We start from the raw sequence: 14,980 nt of genomic DNA, 5'->3' as shown, positions 1-14,980 counted from the left end.
TGGAGAATAGAGCTCAACCTATAATGTGTACTATATTCAAATTTTTAAAATTCTTCTCTGTGAAAGACACCATTAAGAGAGTGAAAAGCCCCACAGAAATATTTTTTATAAAATACATATCTGATAAAGGACTTGTATCTCAAATACACAAACAGTTCTCAAAATTCAACAATAAGGAATAAACAGCTGAAATAAAAATAAGAAAAAAATCTGGACAGTCTTACTGAATATGGTGGCAAATTTGAGGACTGCTATTTTCTTTACCAGCCAAGACAGGTTTACATGCAAGTAAACATGTCTAAGGAACCTATGGTTGGCATTGATCTTGGCACTACCTACTCTTGTGTGGGTGTTTTCCGGCATAGAAAAGTAGAAATAATTGCCAATGATCAGGGAAACTGAACCACTCCTAGCTGTGTCACCTTTACTGATACTGAATGATTGATTGGCGATGCTGTGAAGAATCAAATCACAATGAACACCACCAAAATGGTTTTCAGTGGCAGACACCTGATTGGAAATAGATTTGATGATGCTGTTCTCTAATCTATATGAAGCATTGGCCCTTCATAGGGGAGAATGATGCAGGTGGGTCCAAAGTCCAAAAAGAATACAAAAGGAAAGGCAAAATTTTTCTGTCCCAAGGAGGTGTCATCTATGGTTCTGACAAAATGAAGGAAATTGCAGAAACCTGCCTTGGGAAGATTGTCACCAATCACAGCTGCTGTCATAGTACCTGCTTACTTTAATAACTCTCAGCATGAGGCCACCAAAGATGCTGCAATTATTGCTGGTCTCAATGTTCATCTGTGAGCCAACTGCTGCTACTACTGCCTTAGACAAAAGGTTGGAGCTGAAAGAAATGTGTTGATCTTTAACCTAGTAGGTGGTACTTGTGATGTATCAACCCTCATTATTGAAGACAGGATCTTTGAGGTCAAATCTACTGCTGGAGACATCCACATAGGTGGAGAAGTCTTTGATTAACTGAATGGTCAGCCATTTTATTGAAGAGTTCAAGCACAAGCATAAAAAGGACATCAGTGTAAACAAGATGACTGTCCATCACCTCTGTCCTAATTGTTAACATGCTAAGCAGATGCTGACTTCCAGTATTCAGGCCAGTATTGAGATTGAGTCACTGAAGGAATTGATTTCTATACCTCCATTACCTGTGCCTGATTTGAAGAATTGAATGTTGACTTGTTCCATGGAACCTTTAAGCCAGTACAGAAACCTTTTCTGGATGCCAAGTTAGACAAGTGTCAGATCCATGATATTGCCCTAGTGGGTGTTTCTACTTGCATTCCCCAAATTCAGAAATATTCATAGGAATTTTTCAATGGAAAAGAACTTAATAATAGCATCAACCCTGATAAAAACATTACTGATGGTGCAGCTGTCCAAGCAGCCATCCTGTCTGGGAGACAAGTCTGAAAATATTCAAGACTTGCTGCTCTTGGATGTTACTCCTCTTTCTCTTGGCCCTGAAACTGCTGGTGATGCCATGACCTTCCTTATCAAGTGCAGTATTATTATTCCTACCAGTAGACACAGCCCTTCACTACTTACTCTGACAACTATCCTGGTGTGCTCCTTAGGCTTATGAAGGTGGGCTACCATGACAAGGGTAACAGTCTTCTTGGTAAGCTTGAACTTACAGGCATGTCTTCACCCTATGCTGTTCCTCGGATTGAGGAACTTTTGATATTAATGCCAGTGACATCCTCAATGTTTATGCTGTGTACAGGAGTACAGGAAAAGGCGAAACACTACATGATATGCACATCAAAGACATCTTTACAGACACATCACCCAAAGCAGTGATAGTGAAGGCAAAGATCAACAGCTGGGACTAGGTCAAATTAAAGAGCTTCTGCACAGCAAAAGAGACAATAACAAAAACAAAGAGAAACCCCACCGACTGGGAGAACATTTTTGCACACAACAATAATGATAAAGGACTGATCACAAAAATCTACAAAGAGCTGATGAGACTCCACAAAAACAAAGAAAATGATCCAGTCAAAAAAATGGGCAGAAGAACTAAAAAGAAACTTCTCTGAAGAGGAAATGCAAATGGCCAACAGGCGTATGAAAAAATGTTCAACATCACCTGTCATCAGGGAAATGCAAATCAAAACTACAATGAGATACCATCTTACACCAGTAAGAATGGCACATATGAAAAAAACTATCAACAACAATTGTTGGCGAGGTTGTGGAGAAAAAGGAACTCTCCTGCACTGCTGGTGGGAGTGCAAACTCGTCCAACCACTATGGAGAGCTGTGTGGAGATTTCTGGACCTACTAAACATAGAGCTTCCATATGATCCAGCAATTCCACTCCTAGGTATTTACCCAAAGTACACAGAAGCATCAATTCCAAAGGGCACCTGCACCCCTATGTTTATAGCAGCACTATTTACAATAGCTAAGCTTTGGAAACAGCCCAAATGCCCAAAAATAGATGACTGGATCAAGAAGATGTGGTACATATACACCATGGAATATTACTCAGCATTCAAAAAAGATAAACACATGCAATTTGCAGCAACATGGATGGCACTGGAAGGGATCATGCTCAGTGAAATAAGCCAGAAAGAAAAAGAAAAATACCGGATGGTCTCACTCATAGCAGGAATCTAGAAAACTTAAATAAGGGACCAGGAAAAAGAATAACTATAAGAAAGAAAATATCAAAATCAACAAACAACTATGGACAAGAGACACTCTATGGGGGGTGGGGGGTGGGGAAAGCAGGGATTGGGGTAAAAATAAGGGGGTTGTAATTGCATGGGGAATATAAAAATAAAATTTAAATTAAAAAAATAAATATAGTTGCAAATGTGAAAAAAAAAAAGATCACCATCACTAGTGACAAGGGCCATTTGAGCAAGGGAGACATTGACTGTACGGTCCAGGAAGCTGAGATGTACAAAATTGAAGATGAGATTAAGTGGTGCAAGGTGTCTTCCAAGAGTTCCCTTGAATCCTATACAATTTATGTAAAAGCAACTGTTGAAGGTGAGAAAACTTCAAGGCAAAATCAATGATGAGGACAAACAGAAGACCCTTGACAAGTGTAGTAAAATCATCAATGGGCTTGATAAGAACCAGACTGCAGTGAAAGAAGAATTTGATTATTTTATATATATATTTTACATCATTCTTCGTTTTTGTATAATGTATGCTTTCTCTTCAGGTGTAGCCCCATAAAATTCCCACCACCAGCTGATCCGTGTACCATCACCATAGTGCCTTGTGTTCTTCCCTCTCCTGTTTTGATCCTTCTGCCTCCTCCTCCCCTGAAGAATGTCTGATTTATAGTTGTTTGTTGATTTTTATTGTTAATTTATTATATTTTTTTTTTCCTGATCACTTATTTGGTTTCTCTACATTCCTCTGATATTTCTCTTTTTCTTTCTGGCTTATTTCTCTGAGCATAATCCCTTCCAGCTTCATCCATGTTGCTGCAAATGGCATGAGTTTATCTTTTTTGATTGCTGAGTAATATTCCATTGTGTATATATACCACGTCTTCCTGACCCAGTCATCTGTTTTTGGGCATTTAGGTTGTTTCCACAGCTTATCTATTGTAATTAGTGCTGCAATAAACATAGGGGTGCAGATATCCTTTCAAATTAATGTTTTTTTGTTCTTTGAGTAGATTTCTAGGAGTGGAATTGCTGGATCATATGCAAGTTCCATTTTTATTAGTTTGAAGAACCTCCACACAACTTTCCATAATGCTTGGACCAGTTTGCGTTTCCACCAGCAGTGTAAGAGAGTTCTTTTTTCTCCACATCCTTGTTAGTTTTTTTAATATGTGCAATTCTCATTGGTGTAAAGTGGTATCTCATTGTGGTTTTGTCACAATGATTTGTATTTCCCTGATTACCAGTGATGTTTAACATTTTTTCATATACCTGTTGGCCATTTGCATTTCCTCTTTGGAGAAGTGTCTTTTTACCTCTTCTGCCCTTTATTTGGACTGGGTTGTTTACTTTGTTTTTGTTGAGTCACATCAATTCTTTGTAGATGTTTGTTATCAGTCCCTTATCAGTTGTATGTAGTGCAAAGATTTTCTCCCAATCAGTAGGGTGTCTCTTTGTTTTGGTTATTGTCTCTTTTGCTATATAGAAGCTTTTTAGTTTGTCATAATCCCAGCTGTTTATCTTTTCCTAGTAAAGGAAGAATTTTAACATCAATGAGAATTGGAATAAAGTCCACAACTCTATCATACCAAGCTGTGCCAGAGTGCAGGTGGAATGGCAGGAGAGGTGCCTGGTGCTGGTTCTTCTACCTGGTGGTGGAACGTCCCCATCTGGTGGTGCCTCCTCTGGATCCACCATTGAGGAAGTTCATTAAACTAACCTGAGCATAGAATTTAACATTGTTCTAACCCAAATTTCATAGGGCCCAAATTTGTAGAAAATTCCATAGCAGTTAAAAATTGAGCTGCTGTAGAAATAACTGGGCATTCTTGATATTTGAATATGGAACATATGCACAGGGAAAGGAGATAAAGTAACGCTGCACTTCATACAGTCTGTTTTAAGTGGCGAGGACAATGCCTTAAATGGAGCTATTTAAAATTGGCAAAAAAAAAAAATCTGAACAGGGCCTCCCCTGGTGGCGCAGGTGGTTGAGCTTCATGCTGTGGAGCTGTCCGCAGCCTCTGCAGTACTGGTTTGATCCCAGCCAGCAGGTGAGGGTCCCGCATGGCACAGCAGACCTCTCTTGTCGTGCCCGCTGCTCCCCTCAGCAGTGTATTTCAGTCAGTCTGCCTGTTCTGTTCCCCACTCTGTCTCTCGTGAATCCTCTCACCCTCCCACACATCTGGCCTGTACCCGGGTTCTTGTATAAAATAAAAAAATAAATAAATCTTTAAAAAAAATCTGTACAAATATCTCATCCAAGAATATAGACAAATGCCAAAGAAGTAAATGAATGAAATGATGATCAATACTATTTTTCCATTATATTAATGCAAATTAAAATAATGACTGTTGGAATGACTTAGATAAAAAATAAAACTGATAATACCAATTGCTGCTGAAGATGTGGAGCAACAGGAATTCTCATTAATTGTTGTTGAGGCTAAAAAATGACACTGTCACTTCAGAAGACAATTTGGAAAAGTTAGCACTGTCTTATCATATAATCTATAAATAGATCTATATAGTTACACAACTGATTTTAATATTACTGTCCACACATAAAACCTACATGCAAATGTTGAGTTAGCTATATTAATAACCACCAAAACATTGGAAGTTAATAAGCACCAAAACCAAGAGGTACTTAAATAGGTGACTAGATAAACTGGTGCTTTCATTCAATGGAATATTATTCAGTAAAAAATAAATGGGTTATCAAGCATAAAGGACATGAGTGAATCTTAAATGCATATTTCTATGTAATAGAAGCTAGTCTGAAGGAGTACACAACACATGACTCTAATTATATGACATTCTGGAAAAAGCAAAACTAATAAGACTGTATAAAGATCTGTAATCTAGTGTTTTGGAAGAGGACATTGAATAGGTGAAGCACAGGAGAAGTTTTCACTCAGACAGCATGACCCTGTAATAGTGGATACATGATACTATGCAATTTTTAAAACCTATAGTACTTTACAGTAAGCAAAAAGAGCAAGGCTTGGCATATATAAATAAAAAATCATTTAGAAGAACCCAGAAGGGAATATTCTCTGTGACGAAAAAAATATAACTGTACGAGATGTGCGTGGACCAGCATACTGAAGGAGGTCGAGGAGAAAGGTGCTGGCCAAAATAACTTTGCAAATGAAGGCTAAAGGCAAAAGGAAATGCATGTAATACTGTATTCTACTAGATAAAATCATTGCTTCTGGGGGTATGTTAAAAATGCTGACACTTCTATGCACGTAAACTAGAATAGAACAACTAAATGAAAGGATGATAAATAGTACAAGCCAGGTTTCTCACTATTGGAGTGGGAAGCTATAGAGAAATGTGGAAGGCTATACTGAACATGTGGGAACAAATTAGGGTTGCGAGTTCAGTATGACCTTGTGTTTAGATAAATGTGGTACAGATGGATAGTTCATATTTATAGAGCTGTGCATATACACAGGTTAGTACTCACACATGTCCTTGTTTTGTTAACTGAGAGAGTCTAGAAGCAATGTCACCCAGAAGCAGCAAGCAAAACTAACTCAGATACTTAGTTCTAATATCATTGTTCAATGAAAGGAATTTGGGAAATAGTTGAGTATATGATTCTAGCATACTAGAAGATAAACATTAATTATCATACCGTGCCAGGATTTAATGAATTGCTCAAACATAGACACACACACACACACACACACACACAGATGTGGATATGTCAATAGGAAACAGGAGTAAATTCATGGTCAAAGCTGGAACAATTCGAGTCTGAAAATAAACAAAGTAGTATTAGATTATAGCCCAAAGTATAAAATAAATATCTATGAGTCTATACTGATATAAATTATTGAATTAATAAATTAGTGGGGGTGAATGGACAAATCTCCCATGCATTAACTTCCTACTCATTAAAGTGTATGCTACTTATAACTTTCTTCCGAAGAGTACAATATTGGAGGGTGGGGGCGGGGGGAGGAATAGCTAACAGTGAAAAACCTAGTTATATTTCAGCAGGGAGATCAAGGTCAAATTAAATAGTGATAAATGATGTTAATACAAGTTATGTTTGATATGATGTGATGAGAATGGTGCTTTACCTTTGTGTCTTCTTCCCCAAATCTACAACTAAGTCTAATCATGACATGAATTCAGACAAGTCCCAACTGAGGGACACTCTACAAAATATCTACTAATTACTCCTTAAACTGTCAAGGTAACTAAAAACAAGTGTGAAAAATGTGACAGCCAAGTGGAGTCTAAGGAGACATGGTGACTAAATGTGGGCTGGATGGGGACTTAGAATGGAAAAAGAACATTTCACTGGGTTTTACCAGTGAAAAACCCAGTGAAATCTCAATGAAGTTTGGGCTTCTGTTAACAATGATCTATCAATATAGGTTCATTAAATTATAACAAAAGCAACAAGCTAATGCAAGATGGTAGTAATCTGGTTAAGTAGGTATAGGAAGTGTGGTAACTCTTCTTGAAGAATGTATGTAAATTTAAATCTGTTGTAAAATATAGTGTGTTTTAAAAGTTTTTAAGTGGTAGCTCATATATACTTACAGAAGATTCTGGTTGAAGAGTAGAATAGTAATCTCTGTTGGAAATGAAATCCCACTTCCTTGTTTAGTTTCAGTGAGAAATCACTGCTCAGTGGTATAGTGACATAAACCTAAAGGGTGTAATCCTGTCCCTCAAAATCATGTACATTGTTGTAAACCAATATTGCTTCAATATAAAATTTTTTAAAAAGCAAATAAAGAAAAAAGATATACTGATGAAATAAGACCTCCTTCAGAAGCTTGATAAGAAAGGACTTTTGTGGACTGTGTGAGATGATCTGATTTTGAGTTTTATCTGATTTGATATAACTGAGAAAACCACATCTTATCTCCAAGAGTATCCTTATCCATGAAATGGGGCCAACAATTGCATCTACATCTAATTGTCATATTGACCTAATGAAATTCACATATGCACTCAGAATAATTCATATTGGCACAGAGTCAGTCCTGAACAAATGGTGACACTGTGAATACGCAGAGGTAGCTCAGCCACCATTGTTGCATTGGACAACACCACACTGATAAACAGGAGTCGTGGAGCAGGCCACATAATGCAGGATGCTGCTGAAGAGCAGGATCCTGGCCCTTTTATTGACACAGGCAATTGATGGTAAAGAGATTAAGGAGTTCAAAGAAAGGGGAAGGGTGTAGAAGATTAGGGATTGTGAGTCTGCCCTCCAGGCACTTCTTATCTACTTGATGACAAAACTTAATCCCCCTCCCCACCATGGTTCTCATCTTGTCAACAAGGCACTCCACTGGTCAGCTTCTGGGGTCCCTTGTCATACATCAGTCCTCGGCGCCCCGGGCATTCCTGATCATACCTTGTGATGTATAAGTGGGGAGTATGTGTTATGCATCCATCCTCAGTCCCCTGGGCGTTCCAGACATACCTCCTGAAGTACATGTTATGCATGGATCCTCAGCCTCCCTGGGCATTCCGGACATACCTCCTGATGCACAACCTTCCCAGTGTGGTCCAGCTTTGTGCTCTTGTTTGATTTTGAAGGGCTGAAGGGTTGGGTTCCTGTTCCTAACTGGCCAGACCACTTTGACCTTGTTTAGGTGACAAAATGGTGGCCAAATAGGCTGCCTAGGAGTAGTCGACCCACACACCATCATGATACAGAATCTCAGCTTTTGACCCAGAACATTGGGTTCTGACTTTAAACCCAGTCCCATCCTTTCCTGACATAACCTTAGTTATATTTCTAATCTTTCTGCACTTCAGTTTCCTACCTTAATATAGAGCTAGTAATGGTACCTTCTTTTTTGGGTTGTCATGGGAAATACTTAGCAGAATAAATAACTTAGAAAAGTGTCTGGCATTTAATTAATATTAATAATGATTATTATAGCGGGACCTGTGTCAAAGGACCTCAAGCAAAGGACCTTACGCTTAATGGCTTTACTAGAATTGAGAAGTCACATCAATTCTGTTTTGAAAACTGTGTGCTCAGAGCTGGAGTTACAGACCTGATGCTCTGGGACCCTGGCAGTCATGAAGATCTGCCCTGTGGATCCATTTTCAGATCTTTCCTGACATATACTTAATGTTGTTACAGACTGTCTTGTTAGACCATCTTACCCAAGTTTAAGATCATTGCTGTTGAAGGGTGGTATGACAATACTCTCAGAATCTGACAAAATTCTGACAAGAATCTGACAAGATCTTTAGTTCAGAGGGGAGACCTGAAAGCTGGGGTCATCTCTATGACCTTCTATGGTTCAAGTAGCTGGACAGTGATGATGGACTTTTTTTTTTTTTTAAGTTCTGCCACTCTAGGTATATGTTATGTTCATTTAAAATCATTTTGTATTTATTAAATGACCACATCATGTCTGAAAACTTTTTACTTACAGAAAGTGATTTTAGAAAGTGTTGAGTAGATCAGAGTAATTCATGTTATGTAAGTTTTTTAATAGAACTTACTGATAGCCCAGTTTTGAGCCAGGTGAGGCAAAAGACAAGGTTAATTTCACTCTTAGAGGCTGTTCAAAGAAAACTGGCACGGGGAGTGGGTCTGTTCTTGAGGCTCTCTGTCTTCAGCAGTGAGCATCCACTCAGCCTTAGGCCTAAAATCCCAGCTCCAACATTAGAGTGTGGTTTAGCTCCATCATTATGGAATCTTCAAATTCTGCCTCAGATGGGGGTATGAATGATGGGAGATGTAATCTGTCCTCCATCATCTGTGTTCTTGAGACAGGGAACAAGTCCAGAGTAGATGTGGATAGGCACCATCAGTGAGGCCACAGTTATGATTGTGCAAACAAGGATGAGTCTCTGCTCAATTGCATGGCCCTTGGAAAGCATTCTAAACTCCAGTTTTCTGTTCACATAGTTGTCATGGGGATGAAATTACTAATAAGAGTGAAGCACTTCATATCCTGCCTGGTACGTGGTAAGTTTCAATTAAAATTAATTTTATGTATTATTTATTATTATAACAGCAATATTGAATGCATTCTTTACATCTTGAAATACATTCTTGCAAGGATTGATTCTCAGCTCTCTTTCAGAATTTTGAAGACTTTGCATAATAATTTCTCCCTTTGTGCAGAAACCTCCCAAAATGCATAGTGATATCAGCAGAATTGAAAACAATCATTTTACTTGATGGGGGTCCAGTTCAAGGCTCTTGGTAAAACTATGGCAGGAAGTTGATAACTAAAGAGTTGAATTTTAGAATAATCTTTTCCACTGATCCATTGCGTTAGTTTGCACAAGTTTGGATCTGTTTCCTAAACTTGTAATGAATGAAGTCCCTTCTAAACCCAAGGTTTTATTAGATCTCACCAGCCAAGAGCTTTTCCTTTAAGTAAAACAAGAAAAACAAACAAACAAAATCATTGGTGGGGCATCCCTGGTGGTCAAGAGGTGAAGTCTCAGTGCTATTACCACTGCAACCTGAGTTTCATCCCAGCTGGGGAGCTGGCCCACATGGTGCAGCATACCTTTCCTGTCTCACCCACTGCTCCCCTCAGTAAAACCCCCTGTTCTGCTCCCCACTCTGTCTCTGGTGAGTCCTCTCATACCCACCCCCCCACACTTGTGGCATAACCTCTCAGTTCTTTGACATAAAAATAAGTAAAATAAAAAAAAAAGTCCTTGGTTTTTCCAATATGTCTAGTTTCCTTATTTGTATCATTCAGTATTTGTTGCCCCACAGTGATTGATGCATTTCAGGCACAGAGCATTAGGCAAACATTCCTACTCAGTCTGCTATTGTTGTGTTTACTCATTATTTCTTAGTGTACAGAACATGTCACTAAATAGCAACGAGTTAGCTGAACATAAATTGAACATAGATTGTTCAAAACACTAAACATAGGAAAACTACTTCCCATTCACATCGTTGAATTTAACTTTGTGTTCTTGAGAATTTAGTGATAATTCCCATCTCTGTGTCAGACAGTGTGTTAAGCACTTTCTGTTTATTAATCCTTGGAATGAGCAGGTGAGGAACACACTATAATTATACTCATTTTATAGGTAACATATATGCTTAAGAAGATTCATAACTTTCCAAATTCAATCCCCTTGAAAATGGTGATCTTGGTTTTAAACCAAGATCTCTGTGGCATTCTTACTTTTAACTTCTTGGTTTCTGAAGACTGGAAATTAGCAAGGACAGTAAAACCACCACTACCTCTCTCTGAAAATAAAAGTAAAGAAAAAAAGAAGGAGGTCTTTATAATAAGAGCTTACTGAATGCAATGATGGTTTTTAGCTGAACATACATAATTAATTTCCTCTTAAATCAATTTAACATCTAAATAATGCAGCACCAACTAATGGGCTCTCAGCTGGCCAAACATTAAGGGATATATTGCCCCTTATACTCATCATAAAGAATGAAGATGAACAACTTGCCTGGTTACATAACATTGTTGTACAACATAAATAAAAGATTCACTCGTTTTGGCTATTGTTCTGTACTGTTCTAAGTTTTGCTAAATCAGACTTCCTTCTAATCTAACAGATGCCAGCAGTTTAAAAGCAGTTCAAGAATCCTTATTTATATCTGGTGTTCAGCTTGAATAAAATGGGCCGGCAAATGCAGAAAGGGGGAGGGGGTATGCATAACTTAAAAATGGAATTTATTTCCAGCCTTCTAAACACAGATTTCCAATAAACATCCACTTAGAGAACCATTTCATTAAGCTAACTGCAGCCGAAAACAAGTTCCCTGATGTTTCTTTGAGCATTTTATTTTCTAAAATGAATCATTACTTTCTATGTTTTGGCTTGACAATCTTTTCCCCCAATTGTGTAATTTTGCATTTGTCACTCAAATTGCTTGTATTTCCGGAGAATTGTTCCAAGACATGTATGCTGTGAAATGAGACTCTTAAAATGGTGGCACAAGTTTGGAGAAGTCCCTGAGCCACTAAGGTGCATTGCTTTTGTCCTTTAAAATCTGGAGAGGGTCTCGACTTCCTGGTTTCAATTAAAGTATAGCAGTCCCTTAAGGCTGATTGAGGAGGTGGCAGCAAGGAGACTGTAATAAATGGGATGGATAACTGCAGCCCTCTGAGGAGGCTAGGGAAGTAGAACCTGAGCTATTGGAAATTCTCTTCCATCTGTGAATGGCAAATATTCCAGATATTTGCAAACCTGTTCTTAACCACCCAACCTCCAGTGATGAACCTGGAATGTAAAGTAAACTGAAGCAAGCTGTGGGAGGAAATAGTTTCAATATACAGACTTTGAATATGCAAATGACACTTTTTTCAGAAACTTTATTGATATGAAAAGGTCATTCTTACTACTAAGGATAACAGCCATTGTTTTATTTCATGCTCCGACAACTCTTGCACTTAATTTTTGCTATGTCTAATTCTCATTGCACATCTACAAAGTGAACATCATTAGCCCTATTTTAAAAATGAGAAAACATAAGTTTAGAGAGATTAAACAACTTCTCTAACATGACACCGCCAATTAAAAAAATTGGCAGCTATTTCTAATTGAGGACCAGAAATAGAATTTTAAGTGTGTATAGTTCTATGTTTGATGCTTATTTTATGTTGATGCTGGCTTTTCTGACCTTGGATTTAAGAAGCTGTATTATTAGGTTACCAGTTTGTCACTGAAGGATACATAAACAGGACTTCATAGGCATCAGGGCAGGAATGTGGTCTCTGTTCATTCTATGCAAGAACTTTGTGAATCATTCATGGATCCTTAAAATTGTTTCCTTTGACGGTGTTGTCAATACTGTCTTATTTCATGGTCAATACAGCTAGATAAGCTGGTAGTATTGACCTAGGCAGGTATCATGCCTTGTCTTAGTCCTATGGGACCAATTACTAAAAGAGTACAAGTTCTACCCTGCATTATAGATGCCTAGAGCTTAAAGTGGCTCTGAACAGAAACAAAAACAACAATCATGACATGGTAAGGGATGTGTGCTTCTGACTATCCACAGCACCTCAGCAGAGCCTCTCTTTCTTTCCCAATTTATAGATCACATGAGTTTTGGTAGGGTGTTTGGCTTTACTCCCAGGAGATAAACTGTTGATCCAATTCTAAAAACATAATATAGTTAACATATATTATTAAATATATGTAACTAATATTAAGTATATTATTAAGTAATAAATAAGCCATTTTCAGAGCTAGTGACTTATTCTGCCTTGCACATATGGACCTCAATGAAGCCCCCTAATTTTTGAATTATTGACAAGAAAATTACACTCTTCCACATGAAGTTGTTTGGCCAATAGGAAAGAATCCTACTTGTTGGTCATCAATATTTCTACTTCTTGTAGAATACCTGAGAGTGGACTGAAAGAAGAAAAATGCAGAATGGAGGGAAGGTGCGAGAATTCTCAGTTCATCATTTGACCTCGTGGATCACACTGTTCCTAAAGGTAAGTTTCCCATGTATTTGCCAATATATGAGCAAATACATTTCCTTTTCATGTCAAAGCTATTTTTCATTGTATTTCCATTACTTGCAACTAGGATTATTCTGCATAATCCAACAAATCAGCAAAACTATATAGGAAAATGTTCCAATCTATTTTTTATATGGATCAAGGCACATTTCATTATAAGAGACTCTACAAACAAACCAAGGCCTAAAAAATACATCTCTGTTCTTTCTTTGCCCATCCAAACAGAAATAGTAGATTAAAATACATATATTTCCTCACTGCCAGTATACAGACACACATGCATATATATGTCAATAAACAGCCATGCGTGATCTTTCAGTTAATGCATGCTATACATCACCTCATTGTTTAAATCTACAATCAGGAGTGTATTTCTTTTTAACAACATGAGCAGTGAAATTATTTTCAGTTTCATTTTTACAAATTGTTCTCAATTGTGACATTTATCTCCCATCCCAATCAAGTGTAATTTACCAGAAAGACTGCTGACTGTTACTGTACTTAAAATGTGTGAGGTTTTTGTAACTCCCTTACCCCTCAAGTTTCTCTTTCAGGTAGGGATGGGACTGGCCTGGTTTAAACAAACTCATCAAGTTATAATGGCTCCCCCGAACCCCATTTAGCACAGAAATGAGATGGCCGATTGCTTAAAAGTTTCATTGGTTCAGTTCACAGGGAATCAATCAAAATAGCTTGAAAGTTTGAAGCTTGGTTTGATTTCAGGTATCTTAATGAAAAACGTGTGTTGATGGAGGATGAACCAATCATTAGTTTAGTGATTGAGATACAGGAGGGCAGTAATGTGAGTTCTATTACTCTGGTGTGATGGGACCTTGGGCCTCTAATCCAGCAGTTGCCAAACCCTGGGCTATGGATCAGTGGAAATCCATGATGAAGTCTCCACCATACTGGGCAAAATAAGAAAAATCAATTCGGGCAATGAGATAATTTTATTTTTCCAAAGCTGAATCTATACTATTAAGGACTGTACTTTAATTCAAGATTATGTTCTTGTAATCTTTGCTTTGAAATACTGTTGCTTTGATAAAAGAATAGCAAGAAAATATAAAACCCAATTTAAAACAGGGCAGAGGGTTTAAGTAGACATTTCACCAAATAAGACATACAGCTGAACTGTAGGCACAATGTTAGAGAAATGCAAATTTAAAACCACAATAGGATTTTACCTCACACTGGTTGGAATGGCTGCTATCAGAAAGTCAATAAATAATAAGTATTGAGGGGATGCAGATGAAAAGGAAGCTCTATATACTGATGATGAGAATGTAAATTGGTACAGCCACTATGCAAAATACTATGGTGGTACCTTGAAAATCTAAATAAGGAATTACTGTATGATACAGTAATTCCACTTGTGGGTCATATCCTAAGAATACAAAAACACGAATGCAGAAAGATATCTGCACCTCTATGGTCTTTGCAACACTAATCACAATAGCCAAAATCTAGAAACTGCACAAATGCCCAGGAACAGATGAGTGGATTAATATGTGATGCATATGCAATGAATACTATTCAGCTATAAATAGAAATGAGCTCTTGCCATATGTGGTAACATGGTTGGAACTTGAGGGGATTATGCTAAGTGAGATAAATCAGGAGAAGAGAAATACTGCATGATTTCACCCATAAGTGGAATAGAAAGCAAACATTCAAAAACAAAATTAAAAACAAAACCTTATACACACACAGCAGAACGGTGGTTATGAATGGTGGAGGTGAGGGGACTGACTGGTGCCTGGGCATTGGAGTGGGTCTGGTGTGATACATGCAGTATCATGTATCACATGATACTGAGGGGAGAAACCTTATACCTGAAACCTGTTGAGT

The 14,980-nt window shown here is 37.8% G+C and overlaps 1 pseudogene across 1 annotated transcript; it reads left to right on the top strand.

Moving 5' to 3' along the window:
* Positions 1 to 282: 282 nt before the first annotated feature.
* LOC311183281 (heat shock cognate 71 kDa protein-like) lies at positions 283 to 4,371 on the top strand (annotated as a pseudogene). Its single transcript has 3 exons — positions 283 to 1,742; positions 2,865 to 3,147; positions 4,251 to 4,371. The product of its transcript is annotated as a heat shock cognate 71 kDa protein-like (transcript).
* The last annotated feature ends 10,609 nt before the right edge of the window (positions 4,372 to 14,980 follow it).

Source organism: Talpa europaea (genome assembly GCF_964194135.1).
Source record: "Talpa europaea genome assembly, chromosome: 13".
Classification (NCBI taxonomy): Eukaryota; Metazoa; Chordata; class Mammalia; order Eulipotyphla; family Talpidae; genus Talpa; species Talpa europaea.
This window is presented reverse-complemented; position numbering and strand designations above follow the sequence as displayed.